Source organism: Equus caballus, chromosome 9, assembly GCF_041296265.1.
Source record: "Equus caballus isolate H_3958 breed thoroughbred chromosome 9, TB-T2T, whole genome shotgun sequence".
In the NCBI taxonomy this organism is placed as follows: Eukaryota; Metazoa; Chordata; class Mammalia; order Perissodactyla; family Equidae; genus Equus; species Equus caballus.
In genome coordinates, this window is record NC_091692.1 from 55,474,941 (window position 1) to 55,487,983 (window position 13,043).

The window sequence follows — 13,043 nt, forward strand, 5'->3', positions numbered from 1 at the left end:
ACATGTTCATGTGAGGGACTAGACGGATTGAAAATTTTCCTACAACTCGGCCAGGTATGACTGTTTTAGCTCCAGGCTCCTCAAAGGCGCCCTCAATCCCGTGAATAGAAAGAGATGGGTACCTCCATAGGTGCATTAGAATTTCCTCCTAAATTGAAATAAAAGTATTTTATTATATGAAAGAATGTTTAATTAAAACTCAGTTGAATTGTATTGCTTGCATCACCAATTTCTGTACATCTGTGACACGGTTAATGGCAAGTTAATTATCGCCTCACTTAGATATGTCTGGACAAACAGTACAAGTGGACTTTCCCCTCAGGACACGAGATCTCTGCTGCCTTCGCCTGCCCAAGCCACTCCTATTGGCGAGGGCCCCTCGTCGCTGAAGTTTGCAGTTACTAGATGGCAAAGGGGCCCTTTCAGAAACTTGGGTTCAGTTATAAATTTCTATCCCAGTCATTGCGATGATAATTTGTGTGCTAAATGTATTTTATTTTTCAGAAGGCTTCAAAGAACTCTGCAGATGTTTGAGCCAGTTTTCAATCTTGCTATGGCCGCTGTAGAGCTAGTCTGAGGAAGAGCTACACTTCATGATAAGAAACTCTATCGCTCTCTTCTGCATGCTTCTCCCTCTCTTGGCTGTTCCCCCAGGAACCAGCCATAGCTAGCAAACACCCTAGCAGGCAAGCGTTTTAGAAAGGAGGAGGAGGAGGAGGAGAAGGGAAAAGGAAAAAATCTAAATTTGCCAGTAACGCTTTCGGCTTTGGGTCTACTTATTACACCAAGGCAGCAGTGACGTGGCAGTCTACAGATTAGCCCCTAAGTCTCTTGGTTTTGTCTAGAAAAATGAACAATTAGCGTCATGGAGCTGGAATAACCTCAGACTATTCTCAATCTTTAAACAGTTAGGGAGCCCAGCTCACCGGCTGCAGGCCGGCTTGGGATTGAGTCCAGAAAACTGATTTGGAAAAACGCATCTGTGAAATGAGCAATTGCTCCACGGTTAGGTGCCTGAGTCCGGTGCCAGTGGGACCCCAGATAAAGGTCTGCTTGATCTAGACCACAGGGAAGTGGCCTTGAAAGTGAAAGTCCCCCTTGGAATTAACATCTGCTTTCAGTTCTAAGATGTGCAGATAAACAGGACACAGTAAATTAAGCCTTGGGAAAATATTTGTTACCATCATTCTTTGTTCAGATTATCCATCAACTTGTGATCATACCTTGGTGTCAAACAGAAATTTCTTAACCTGGCTGCTATTCCGGTATTCTTCTAGGTCCAGGTCAATGGCTTCGTACATTTGTTTTTTCCTCTTCAGTAAGAGGAGCCACGTGGTCATAGATTCCAGGGATCAGAATATGACCCGATGAGTCTACAAGGCTACCTACAAGATACACCCAGGAAACAAAGCCACACGGAGTCACCGGTATGCTGATGTTCTGGCCCTGGAGCAGGATCACTGGGGACTCTCCTGGGCTTGCAGCAGACCTTGTGACCGGCCCTGGTCCCCACAGCAGGGCCACTGACAGCAACTCACATCCCAGAGGTGATGGTCAGAAGAAAGAGCTGGTCACCAGGCAAACTCAGCCTGACTTGGACCCGCGTGAATGTCCACCTTGTCAATGGCGGGATGAAAACACACGGCTCTGCAGTAAATTCCATTGGGTATGACTTACCTGCATTATATCCCAGTTCTCAACTCCACCTTTATATCATAAACAAGCTTCTTTTTTTTAAATTTTATCTTATCCTGAGTTAAAAAGTAACACGTTCATTATTAAGAAACTTTTTTTTTTTTGAGGAAGATTAGCCCTGAGCTAACTACTGCCAATCCTCCTCTTTTTGCTGAGGAAGACTGGCTCTGAGCTAACATCCGTGCCTATCGTCCTCTACTTTATACGTGGGATGCCTACCACAGCATGGCTTTTGCCAAGCGGTACCATGTCCGCACCTGGGATCCAAACCAGCAAACCCCAGGCTGCCGAGAAGCAGAACGTGCAAACTTAACCACTGCGCCACTGGGCCGGCCCCCAAAATTTTCAATATATATGTTTATATATATATATATACACACATACCTGAGAAACTGAAAACCATCACTCCTTCTCAATTTTTCTCCTCCTACATACACCATAATAATATAATAAATACTCATCTTTAATCAAAAGCATCATATCCCTGAGGTCTAGTCTATGAGATATACATCATGACCACAAAAGCCTCCACAGTGAATAAGAAGATACTCAAATCTGTTCTTTATGAAAGAGTTTTGGACCGATAGGAATGGGAGAAAATCATCAGTGACTATCTATAAAAGAAACAGAAGTCAAGATTTAGCAAACACTGCTCAATATCTTGAGAAAGTACTTATCAAAGATACAATGCAACTAGCAAGTAGACGAACAGAAATGACAGGAAAATGTCTCCAGGGCAGCCAACTTAATCCCCATTCAAGTAAAGACACTTCATAAAGATACGCTTCATATTCTTAATGGGACAGTCTTTCTTGACAATATCAGAAAATTACTGCAAAGCACTGTACTTTCAAATCTTTCTGTTAAAGTCGATAATTACAAAGCACAGAGTTGAAGGCTCTATGAGGATGGATGCCTTCCACCTAGTGATTGGACACCTGCTGTGTTCTAGGCCCCAGAGGAATGAATACACAGGACAGCGCTGTCTCTGACCACAAAAGGCTAAATATCAAGTGTGACCCGACATGAGCAGACCACCAGGTGGCTGGCTCTGTAGAGACACAATCAAAGCCAAGGTAAACACTCTACCAAAATCTACAGTAGTGGGGACGGCAGTAGTGCGATACATACCGGGCTTCCCAGCACTCTGAGAATGATCATAGACAGCAAAGCCCTGAGGTCTGAGGGTGTCAAGGGAGCAAAATGTGAAGCGATGTCATCACTGTTCTGGTTTTCAACCACATCCTCCTTGGGCCCCCTCTCCTGGTCCTCCGAGGACTTTGCCCAGACTTGTGTAATCCCACTTTGGGGACAGTACTGCAGATTGCTGTGCATGCATCAGCCTCCCTGCAGGTCCTGAGTTATGGAATTCTCCTCATTTAGCCCAATCAAGCATGTTGTATACTGAGTAAATGACACAAACTCATTAGTAAAATTCAAGTCAAAATAATAAGCTGAGCACTGAGCGATTGGGACTGTCACTGATTGGCAGTCCACCCTCTAGCACCCTCACCAAAATCAAAACAAAACATCAAAGTACCGCCAATAATACAATCACTAAGTCTTCCCTTTAGGGTATGTCCCTCAACTTCTGCTGGCATTCTTGTGTGGAAGAACAGAGCTGCAAAGATGAATAAGAGACAGACCCTGCTCACAAACCAGCCAGAAAGATGCAGGGTAAAGAAATAACTCTGGGTCCACGTGCAAAGAGCTCTAAAGAGGGGCAAACCGTCAGGAGCACAGAGAGCACACGGTGAACCAGCCAAGGAGGAAGCGTCAGGGAAGACGACGGCATCGCAGTGGGGCCTCAGAGGTTGAGTAGGAGGCGACAGGCACAGTCTCAGTGGTGAGAAGAGAGATGCATGTCTGAAACATCCAGATTGACAACAACGAAGACCCGAAATACTCTAGCAGCCAGGATGCTCAGTGTCCATCTTATGACACTGAGCTGTGACATTTTTCCTGTCAATTTAGCTGGTGTTACCAGACATTACCACAGTGCGTGTTTGTGTATTGGGGGATTCAGATGTCATTAGCACATTAGGCTGTGATTTGAGCAGCACGGGCTCTCCACATGTCACTGCACATCTCCCGTAGAACTGCCCGGCCCGGTCCTCGGTGTAGGTTTCCACCTCGGACCCTGTTTTCTCAGGACACAAAGCAGCCATCCCAGCTGCTGGCTCAGGCTGTGCCAGCAGACACACATCCTGACAGGAGAGAAGCGACATGTCCTCCTTTTCCTTCCCTTTACATCCTACGGCGCCGTGATAGTTGGTGCGTCCTTCCGGGCTTCAGAAACAGTTCAGACCTTCACCGAGCCTTTCCAATCTAAAAACTTCTTGCCTTTCCCCTCACTTTCCACCAAGGGGGTCATCTCCTGCTATGTTGATGAGTTAGATCATTACAAGAAATACTTGAGCTCACTGCCGCAAAGTCTACAAATATCCCACCATTCTTAACCATCAATGACTCCTCTCCTGATTCCATTGAAAATTCATCTTGATCCTTGGTTTAGCCTAATTGTCTCCCTTCTTCCTCCTCTCTAGAGAAGTTTTATTATTGATTCCAAACGTCATGTTCTCTGCTAGCAATCTCCCCTCCCCTCCCCCATCGAATTCCTTTCACTCATTCAATCTCTTCATTGTTGAAACAACAGCCTCTCCTGAACCCATTTCTCTCTAGTTCTCGCCCCACGTCTTCCTTCCCCTTCACAATGAAGCTGAAAGATCAGTGTTCATGGAATTACCAGCTCCTCACTCCCCCACACTTCAGACAATGGTCTGTGTATTAATCAATCTTGATAATATCACAGCTATCTCCCCATAATTAAATCCAAAGAGTGTTTCTGCATCTTTCTATTACTTGGAACAAACGCAGAACCGGGCCACGATTTTCTTTTGGAATGATTCCCTGTCCTCCGTTTCTCGACATCTCAGGCTCCTGACTGCCTGTGAACCAGCTCACACTCCCTGGTGTCCTTCACAGGGTCCTTCTCACACAGCACTATTGCGAAAGCTCAGGACTCAATGTGAGCCCTATTCTCTCCATTGACCCTACGTTGTCTCAGTACTCTTGTGCATTTCTTCTATTGCTTCAATGCCTTCCACTGTTATCTCTATGATGGCGATGTCTAAAAACCACGTCCAGATCTTATTTCTGAGCTATAATGCTCCAGGTGTATGTTATAGGCACCTTAAGCAAACATATTTCCAACGGAAGCTGTTAACTCCCCCTCGCCAACTAGACACCCCTTCACCTCTCGGTCTCCGATCTCGTCTGATGACTACAGTTGACATCCAGGGAGTGATGTTTAACGCAAACTCTCAGAACCACCTGACAGAACAAGCACTGCTGCTGCCAGCACACTGAGCAGTCACCCTTCATCTCCGCCCCAGGATCCACACACGTATTCCTACTCTATACTCCGTTTCAGTTCAAAACGTCAGGTCCTCCGAGATCCCTTTGTTCAAACTGCTGCTGAAGTAAGCCTTCCCTCCCCGCCTGTTGTCTGGTGACTTTCCCTTCAGGCCACTGTGGAACAAATTAGGACATTCTTTTGATTGCATATTGTGTAACCTTTGAAATTGTCTCAAATAATAGTAAAATGATTATAATCACAGTGGATATTTGACAACTGAGATATGAAAGTAGAGAGCAGAATCCTGATTTTATAAAAACAAATGCATGTTGACCTCTGCAGGGAAAGTTCATCCTCTGTCGCACCAAACAGCATCATCCCAGGGGATGAGACAGTGAAGCACGAGGCCTGTGCTCATTAAAGAACAAGGTTCCTGCCAGGAGGCCAGAAAGTTTGTTTTTCCATTGTTTCACCTCACAGTTAGACGCTTTGCGTGCCCTACGTGAGCAATTCATTTGATTTTTTTTGTTTCTTTTCCAGATTGGCGCCTGAACCAACATCTGTTGCCAATCTTTTTCTTCTTCTTCCCCTTCTTCTTCTCCCCAACCTCCCCTCCCCAGTTCATAGTTGTGTATCCTAGTTGTAGGACCTTCTGGTTGTGCCATGTGGGATGCCCTCTCAGCATGGCCTGATGAGCCGTGCCATGTCCCTGCCCAGGATCCGAACCCTGGGCTGCTGAAGCGGGGCACGGGAACTCCACCACGTGGCCGTGGGGCTGGCCCCCCAACTCATTGAATTTAACATGTGCTCTCTCTCTCTCTCTCTCTCTCTCTGGGTTGTCTTGTTTCAGTTTCGATGGGCTGGGGAGTAAGGTGAACATCCCTGAGGACTCCCCTTGCTGAGTGGACATGTGTGGTCCTGGTGAAAGCCCTCACCCAGTGGGGCTCCTAGAGATGTGACTCAGGGCCACTAATTCCCTTTTGGTGCCTGGCAAACTGGGACTCATCTTCCTCTGTCTGCTATTTGCTCTGTATTATGTCTGCTCCTTTGGAAGACAAAAATTTGTGTCCAAAGGGAAAGTTCCAGAAATGCTTCCAGGGATGATGATGGGACTTTGATTTCCAAGTGAGTATTTCTGGCATCTGATTCAATTCCGTTGTCCTTAATCAAAAGCTGGCTCGTTCTGGATTGGTTCCATCCTTTCACAGCGATAGCACCATCTTCTACGGTCATTACCAAAAATGATCATTTCATTTGAAAGCTCTTCCCTTAGAAGCCACTGCTGTGTTAGTACTTTATCAAGTTAAAACACTTAATTTTACATGCCTGGGTTTCTGTTTTGGTTTTTTGGTTTTTGAAAGCAGCTGAGCATGTTTGAACTGAAAATGAAAAGTATTTATTATGGAAGTACCCATGCTACCTCATTAGGATAGAATAGGACATATCATTTATTTGTTATAAGATGCGAAAATTCAGAAGTTTTCCCTTGATCGGTAAAATTGCCCCTCTCAAGAAAGGTTTTTTTCTTTATGTTCAGTAACTTATTTTGGAGACCCACGGGGTCATGTCCAGTGAGATAGTTCTGTTGGAGTGAGGATAGTGCTGCTACAACCTGTCCTTCGTGCCACCTGCGACATGCCCTACTCTGCACCAAAGACCAAGGACGGTCCTTCTGAAGACAGGGCTATGTTTGCATTATGAGTTGAGAGATGCTGAAAAGACCTCCTATGGTTTCCCTTATACCCTACACTACACAAATAGACACTTATGCTTTTAAGTCTTGACATTTCATCTCGAGTGTCTGTTAAAACGTGAGTATCTAGGATAGAAAGCGGCTGTCCTCCAGAATCTTACCAGGGTTTCCTGCTGGCCACTTTGGAGGACAGAGCAGAGTGACCCACTAGGGGAGGGGCGCATGACTGCCGGGCCTTGGGGAAGAGCTGACCGGAAGCTGACTCACCAAGGACTGTCCATGCTTGTCTTGGTTTGCAGTGACAGCAGCTGAACGCAACTTAAAGGATTTTAATTTGCATGCAGCTTTGCACAACAACTTTCCATCTTACTTCATCCTCCTTGCTTCCTGTGACATTTGGGGATGGCATAGTTTCAGGGATTCACTGAACTCGTTTACAATGTTCAAATAGTCTTGTATGATGTGTGCGCTTGTTAATTGAGGTATAATTGACATATACTTTATATTAGTTTCATTTGTACAATATAATGATTTGCATGTATCGTGAAATAACCACCACGATAAGTCTAACTAACGTCTGTCCCCAGACGTAGTCAATATTCATTTTCTGGATGAGGACATGTTGTGTTTTAAGGTGCAGAAGAATCGGTAATGATGTCATACTTTTCCGTATGCAACTTGATGAATTTGAACATAAGTGTCCACCCATGAGACCATCACCACCATCGAGGCCATAAACATATCCATCATCTACCAAAGTTTTCTCCCACCCCCTTTACTATTATCATTATTTTGCTTTAAGAACACTTAACAGAATATATACTCTGTTAGAAATTTGAAGTACAAAACACAATACCGTGAGATTGCTACATTATACGCTAGGTTTAATTTTTAGAGGAACCTCCAGACTATTTTCCATCATTACAGTATTAGTTTACGTTCCCATCAACAGTTGCAAGGCTTCCTTTTCCTCCACAACCTCACCAACATTTGTCACCTCTACTTTTTTTGATAATAGCCGCCCTAACCGGTGTCAAGTGATATCTCCTTGTGGTTTTGATTTGCATTTCCCTAAAGATTAGTGATGCTGAGCACCTTTTCATGTGGCTGTTGGCCATTTGTGTGTCTTCTTTGGAAAAATGGCTATTCTACTCCTTTGCCCATTTGTTAACTGAGTGCCTTGGTGTTTTTGCTATTGACCCGAGAGATGAAAAAAGAAAAAAAAATGTCCAGGCATTATGGATGCTTCCCAGTTGATGCAGATGATTTTGTCTTTATGGTGATGACAAAATATCGTGTTGTGTGCTTTTTCTTCAGCAGTTATCATAAGACTAGCAGTAGAATGGCAAAGCAGATAATCAGGATCTCCCGGGTTTCCAGTTTTACAACACAAATAAGACGAGTGGTAAGGAATTTTTGATTATTTCAAGGAAATTATTGAGATCACAGTCCGTGGAATGTAGGACTGACAGGTCCACGAGGAAATTAAAGTGAGGACATGGTGATCTGGCATCACTTCCGATCTGAAGGAACAGGTATCTTCTGTATGAATGTTTGAAGACATATTGGAAATCAGGAATTTGTGGTGGATGAATACATTTTCTGAAGGGTTTATTTCTTTATTTAGGAGGAAGATTACCCTGAGCTAACATCTGTGCCAGTCTTCCTCTCCTTTGTCCGTGGGATGCCTCCACAGCGTGGCCGATGAGTGGAGTAGGTCTGCACCTGGGATCTGAACCCGCAAACCTCAGGCCCCTGAAGCAGAACACACGCAACTTTAACCACTCAGCCATGGGGCTGGACTCTAACTTATTTAGTTGTGAACATGATCGTTTGGGTTATGTAAATATCAGGACCTGGGAGTGAGTCGCTAAGAGTGGGGTAGTTGATAATGTCACAATTGATTTAGACCCTAAAGAGGCTAAGAGCAACAACTGGCCAATGGGTTAACCAAAGGAATAGTCAGAAAACACAGAAAGGATGGGAATTGGGATCTATAGTAAGCTGGGGGATCACGTGTCCTCAGAGAGAGTGCCAGGACTTGCACAGGTGAGAATGGCAAGAGCAATAAAAGAGAATAAAATCACACTGAAACAAGGAGGGGGTGTTACGAGACGGGGGAGGAAAACTGATCTGGAGCAGTCCTGAGTTTTGACCTTGAGCTTTCTGTCCTTGACCCAAATCTGCTTGACGATGTCCTGGGACACAGGTCAGAAGAGCTCCAGAGGGAGAGAGGAAGGGTGGAAGTATAGGGAAACTGAGATAATTGTCCTAAGAAGCCATGCTTCATTTCTCATTTGGGTCCAGTTTCATGATTACTTTTACAGGATGAGAGGAAAAGAAGTGATGATGGTCAAGTCTTCGCAGAGGAAGCTGCGTGATCGTGGGAATCAACCCAAACCAAAGCCCGGATTAAGAATTCCCATCTCTTTGAGGATGCGCAGTTACATATTCAGAAGGCCAGTTACTAGAATGCCATCCCACCCAGCAGTGAGGGGTCGCTGGGAGAGCACGTGGCACCAGCCCCAACAGGTCTGCTGGCAGGAGAGAAGTGGCAAGCCCTTTGGAACTTGCCGTAGCCTTGCAAAATTGCACCTTGCAGCAGAGGTGAATTCCTGCGGGGTGCGCTCGCATGGGGTGCCCCGTCCAGTCCCATACACACCCCTGCCCTTCCTCAGATTTGGCAGAGATGATTCTGGGAACTGGTCTGGGCATCCCATAGCTCCACGGCCAACAATTGCTGGTGACTGTGGAAGATCTGAGCAAACAGGAGGGGACGGGGAAGAGGGCGGGAGAGAGCGATTGTGGACAGGCTCAGCAGCCAGGCAGAGAAAGTGAGCGCCCAAGAAGGATGTGCTGACAGCACCAGGAAAGAGAGGAGACGCTGGTGCCCCTGAGATGGAGCCCGGCACTTCACTGACGTCTCCTTGAAGGGTCCCACGTTTTCTTGCTTGAGCTCTTGCAACTTCAAGACATACCAATCCTTTTCTTTTATTAAACTCCTCTGTGGGACGTAGGAAGCATAGACAGGGATTTCTTGTGGAGGAGAGACTGGATTTCAGCTGAGTAGAGCAAGGAGGGCTTTCCGTTTCACGGTGCTCTCGCATTTTCCTTTCCGAAGTATATTATTTATCTGCGCTTGAAAGTCACAGAGAGTTACCGATTCGCGGGATGATTCCGTTGTCGCCCTCACAGCGACACAGTAAAACCTACCTAGTCGGAATGGATCATTCCTTCTGTGCAATACTCCGGTAGACTCCAAAGATCATTTCAAAAGCGCTGGTATATCTCTGTTCTCAAATAAGAGGTCTGCTTCCAGGTCTCCATTTTTCTGCTCTTTATTGCATGTTAATTCAGAGTTGCAAGGAGGAAAGACCACATTTGCCTCAATCTTTAGATCTCTATGTGCTGGAAATTGGATTCACAGAAATGGACAAGGCCTTTGAGGGATCGTGCTGTCAACAGAGACCTTTTCCGGCATCAGCAACGTGACAATAAACCGCTGCTTGTTAGGACTTGATTGTCTATTGGAGGGATGGAGCTTGCAGTATTATGGAAATCCTCTTTAGAATTGCTTACCTTCACGTGACAGATTTATCAGTTTCTGAGAGTGATGTGTTAAAATAACCTAGGGTGGCGCAGGGCTTAAACTGGCCCACTCCACTTTGGAGGCCCGGCATTGGCACGTTCGGGTCACGGTTGTGGACATTCACACCGCTTATCGGGCCATGCTGTGGCAGACATCCCACGTGTTAAATAGAGGAAGATGGGCACAGATCTTAGCCCAAGGCTAGTCTTCCTCAAGGGAAAAAAAAAAAAAACCGAGGAAGATTGGCAATGGATGTTAGCTCAGGGTGAATCTTAGCCCTTGGGCATCTTCAGCTGTGGTCATTTGCAAAATATGTAGACCATGCATGTACTGGGCAAGCCCAGGCAGGACAGCGCAGCCGGCCTCCCGCCTGGGTGCTTGGGGCTGCTTGTTGTGGAGCCTCTGCTGGAACCGTCTGGGTGGATTCAGTGCAGAGAATGATGACAACGGACTGCCTTGCTTCACCCTCAGAGTTTCCCCTGAGTTTTCTCCATCTTGACATGCAAAGCAGACACTGTCTGGAGCCCTCGTGTTCCTCTGGGACTCGGGCTTCCCTCTGCTCCTCAGCCTGGAGAGGAGGAAGCCCACGTGTGGACTTCAGGAGATTCCTGACCGCGTTTTGTGGGCTAGCACGTCCTGGGCTTGAAGTCCCCAGGGAATGAGCAGAATCCAATCCAGGTAGGACTGCCATGACCCAGACCCTTCAGGAAGGCAGGTTATGGTCCCCTAACCAGGCAGAGCACCATGACCAGCCGCGGGGTTTGTGGAGGGCGAAGGGAAGATGAAATGGGTCCTGGAAGAAGGTGCTTATAAATACCAGCTACCGAGAGGGAACCAGCTGCAAAACCGTGCATTTGAGGAGTATGAGTATTATTTCTTGATTCTGTTTGGAATAAGTTAGAGTGCATGATATATTTGTGTGTGAGTGAACATATATATATAGCTCTCTCTCTAAAATTTATATCAAAGTAACATAAAGACTGATGAGATACAGGTGCTGCACATGTGGGCCTCTTTTTGCTGGCGATCAGTTCATTTTTGGCCATTGGAAGCCCAAAGAGGCAGCGAGTTATTGTCCTCTGCCGTCTGGTAGGCTCATGACAAACAAAGCGCTGCAACCAAAGGGTCGGCTCTCAGGAGCCTCACGGCCCTGTGAGGGAAACCCCTTGGACACGGTGTCTTCCTCCTGGGCCTGGACTAGCCTTGGGACTTGGCACTTCTCTTTCTCTGTGGCGGGAAGGTACAGCCGGCTCCGGCTTCCATTTAGAAAGTCACCTTCCTGGATGGCTGTGCCATACCAAGAAGGGCCTGGGCTGCTGGGAACCAGCATTTCTCCTCAGCTGCTGGCCGTACTGAGGAGGCCTCCCTGGCAGGGTTCACGCTGCTGTGTGTCTGGGTGACACTTGCAGCCATCAGAAAGGAGGGGAGAACTCAGAAGGGCCAAGCACTTCCTGTGGTCCTAGTCTTACAGGGTCTTTCCCGGGGTGGGGTGGGGGGGGGGCGTTCAAAATGCCAGGTGGTAACCCTCTAGCTCCTGGTCACCGGGTGGGTTCTTGGAGTGAGCTCGGAGCAGTGTCTGCTCACCACCAGACTGGAACCATTTAAGTGTTTTAATTTTGTCAGGCTGTGTTTACCCGTCATCCGTTTGCTTGCGTTCCCTGCTGGACCCCTCAACCACCCTCCTCTCACGACTCATCTCTGAAAGCTTCCAACGGGAAAGGTTCACACCCACACCATAAACGGAGAATAAGGCTGGGCAAGAGAACACAGCCCTCCGAGGGGCTGCATGGTTTATAGGCTCAGGTCCTCCTGCCCCGTTAGGATGAGTCAGAAACAACATGCCTGAGTGTGTGAACAGGTGATTGCCTGAGACCACACACCTCAGAACCACAGGGGCCCAGATGTCACCCTGGGCAGCGAGGGAGAGTATAGGTCATTCTTTGGCCAGGATTAGGGTATCTAATGTTTGCAAAGCAGACTCCACCCGTGATCCGTCAGACCCTGCCAGGGAGGAGTGGCCACGAGGTACGGGACAGAGAGGCCGAGGCATTCGAGGGAATTTCTGCCCTTCCAAGAATTGCAGAAGGAAGTGCACGGAGGCAGGAAATCCTGGTGGACAAGGAGCAGTGATGCGTCGGGAAGGATGCCCAGATGTAGCCTTCAAAGCTGCATCACAGATCTGTCCCCCTGGATACCAAACTTGCAGGGAAAGGAATTCAGAGCCGTGGACCAGGATCCCAGAGGATTCCAATCCAGGTGAAGGGTGAACATGGAGCCCCCAGAGGGGCCGGGGGAGGGAGGGTCCTGCCTGCCCTTAGTCCATCTGCACATGACCTTCTCCGGCCTTGACCCTCCACATGCACGTTTTGAGCTTTTACATCGTTCTCTGCACTTAGAGCTGCTGCTGTCCAGAGCCTCATTAGAAAACGACAAGTTCCTAACATCTGGTGAAGAGGAACCTCCACAAGAGAAGCCGAAAACGTGGCCTCTCCTCCAAAGGGGTGGAAAAGCAGCCACTGTCCTGGGGCAGGTCGTGGTGCTGGCCCGTGCCATTTTAAAGACACCCGCATTCCAGTGGTTGTTGCTCTGCCTGTGAAAGTACCTCCACCCTCTAAATGCCAGGAGCTCTGGGTGCTGTCTCTGCTCCTGGCCCACGTGAACCACACTGAAATGAAGCCGTCCTCTGAGTAAGGGGGGGCGCGGAGGTG